Genomic DNA, 2856 nt, shown 5'->3' with positions numbered 1-2856 from the left:
AAAAAAAAAAAAAAAAAAGACTGAAGCAAAACCCCAGGAGACCCACCTTCTGTACCTACCAGCTATATGGGACAGGTAGGACTCACTGATCCTCTCTGAGCTGGGAGAATATTCCAATCTTCAACAGATCTCCAGTTGTTTCACTAGTATGGATCTTATGGACCCACTCAAAGTGATTTCCCCTGATGGAGGGCAGGATGTCCCCTCCTTTTGTAGGTCCCTTGTGCTAGGCAACTTCTAGGAATAAATCAGTATTCCTTCACCCCCAACATCTGAAGATAAGATCAGAGCAAAAAGAGAGATATCACACACACACACACACACACACACACACACACACGCACGCATTGGCTAATGCCTGTAATCCTAGCACACTCTGGGAAGCCAGGGTGGGTAGATTCCTTGAGCTCTAGAGTTCTGAGACCAGCCTGGGCAAGAGCAAGAACCCCATCTCAGGCTTGGCACCTGTCTCAAGTGGCTAAGGCACCAACCACATACACCAGAGAGCCGACAGGTTCGAATCCAGCCCTGGTTCGCCAAAACAATAATGATGGCTGCAACAACAACAACAAAAAAAAAAATAGCTGGGCGTTGTGGCAGGTGCCTATAGTCCCAGCTACTTGGGAGGCTGAGGTAGGAGAATCGCTTGAGTCCAGGAGTTGGAGATTGCTGTGAGCTGTGATGCCACAGCACTCTACCCAGGGGGGCAGCTTGAGGCTCTGTCTCAAAAAAAAAAAAGAACCCCATCTCAACTAATAGAAAAACTAGCTGGGCTTTGTTGCAGGCACCTGTAGTCCCAGCTACTCAAAAGGCTGAGGCAAGAGGATTGCATGAGCCCAAGAGTTTGAGGTTGAGGCAAGGCACTGTGGCTTACGCCTGTAATCCTAACACTCTGGGAGGCTGAGGCAGGTGGATTGCTTGAGCTCACCAGTTCGAGACCAGCCTGAGCAAAAGTGAGACACCCCCACTCCACCCCCATTTCTATTAAAAATAGAAAAACTGAAGCAAGAGGGTCACTTGAGCCTGCGTTGGAGGTTGCTATGAGCTATAACTCCACAGCACTCTACACAGGGTGACAACTTGAGATTCTGTCTCAAAAAAAAGCAGAAGAAGAAGAGAGATTTCCCCAGCCAGAGACCCCACAGAGGGGTCCCAGATACTAAGATCCAGTAGAGGTGAACATGGATCATCAGAAAACCAGGAGGCCAGGCTGGAGAAGGGGTGGGAAGGGGGAGTTTCTTTTGTTGTTTGTGAATTTCCTTCTTTGCCTAAACTGGGAAAAAACCAGAAAACAAAAAAGAGAAGTGGGAAAGGCAAAGCAACGTCAGGCTAAGGGGGTGGCTAGAGGAGACTCAAGTCAACACTCCAGGGAGCCAGCTCCTTCCACCATACTGCACCACCCTCCTGCAGCGCTGCTATGGCTCCCCTCCACTGAGGTACCTACCAGCCCTTTAATTGATTTCCTTGTGCCTTCCCCAGCCCAACCTCTCCCTTTCCCAGAGCATCCTCCACACAGCCCTATTAACCTTCCTACAACACAGCTCAGGGGCCTTTACTCCCCAGCTCATAAACTTTCAATGGTTCCCTACTGCACACTGGATTCAAATCAGTTTCCTAACCTGACATGTAAGAGTCTTCAAGAACAGCCCCACCTACCTTCACAGATTCATCTACCAGGTTCTTCATCCACTGGTCCTTGCCCTCATGCCCAGCTCTTTCTGACTCTGCTTTTGCTTCTTCTTTGTCTCCATTTCAGTGCCTTTCACCTTCTCAGAAAGGAGAATGCCTGATATCCTTTAGATGTCTTGCCATAAATGCCATCTACCCCTAAGCCCTGGCTTCACTTGCCTGCCGTGTGGGTCTTCACTCTTCCCTGGAATTGTCTACCCTAGCAAGCCTGTTTCCTCCATCAACTGTGAGTCCTAGAGGGTGGGGTTTGCATCTTCTTCACCAGCGTGAGCCCCTCATCGCCCCCTGGCCCAGTGTCTGAGCAAACTGTAAGAATGTGTGGCACTTGGGCTAGCACAGAGAAACGGTGCCTGAAGTATTAAAAAAGGAATGTGAGCACAGGCTTAAGAGGATTGAGGAAGTCTGAGAAGTTTGTGTAGAGAACAGGGAAAACAGCTCACTATGTACAGACATTCATCCCACCAGCTTGGTGCCCAGGTAGAATATAGAGAGAATTGGCTGCCAGAGCCCATCTGGGGCTGCGGCTGGGGTGCAGAGGGCACTGGGGGAAGCAGCAGTGTCTTAAGCGTTTTACCATCTGTTTCCTGGGGTGGGAGGAGGAATCTTTTGGTGCATTGTGGCCCCCTATTACCCTCCACCAATTGCAGAATTGAAAGTGATACTCTGCAAGCTGGGAGCACTTTCCATAAACAGAAGAGAGCCTTCTCCACTGAGAGTTCTGGAGACTGGATCTTCGGGTACATTCCTTCATGTATTCATTCAACAAATATGAGCCAGGCAGCACACCAAGACAAAATAGACCTAGTCTGCATCTTTACAGAGCTGATGGTCCAGAGGGGAGACAAATACACGCACACACACCCCTCCAAGAGACAATAGATGGGAAGGACTGATTTAGAAGGGCAGCAAGACACAATTGTCAGAAGCGATTATTGGAGCTAAAACAAGACTTTTCTATAAGACACAGGCCTGGGACACTCCCTTGCCCCTGGCCCATGATGGCCCCAGCTCAGCTCCCTTTCATTTAGAACAGGGGAAATCTTAGGCCATACCTAGGAACTGAGGCCTCAGCGGACAGAACCCACTGCAAAACAAAAGCAGCTGGTCAGGGAAGGAGATAAAGAGTATCAAGTAGGACGGCGCCTGTGGCTCAGTGAATAAAGCACC

The sequence above is a fragment of the Otolemur garnettii genome, unplaced genomic scaffold, assembly GCF_000181295.1.
Source record: "Otolemur garnettii isolate 467f Iridium unplaced genomic scaffold, OtoGar3 scaffold00018, whole genome shotgun sequence".
Lineage (NCBI taxonomy): Eukaryota > Metazoa > Chordata > Mammalia > Primates > Galagidae > Otolemur > Otolemur garnettii.
The sequence above is the reverse complement of the archived record's forward strand: the minus strand, read 5'-3'. Positions refer to the sequence as shown.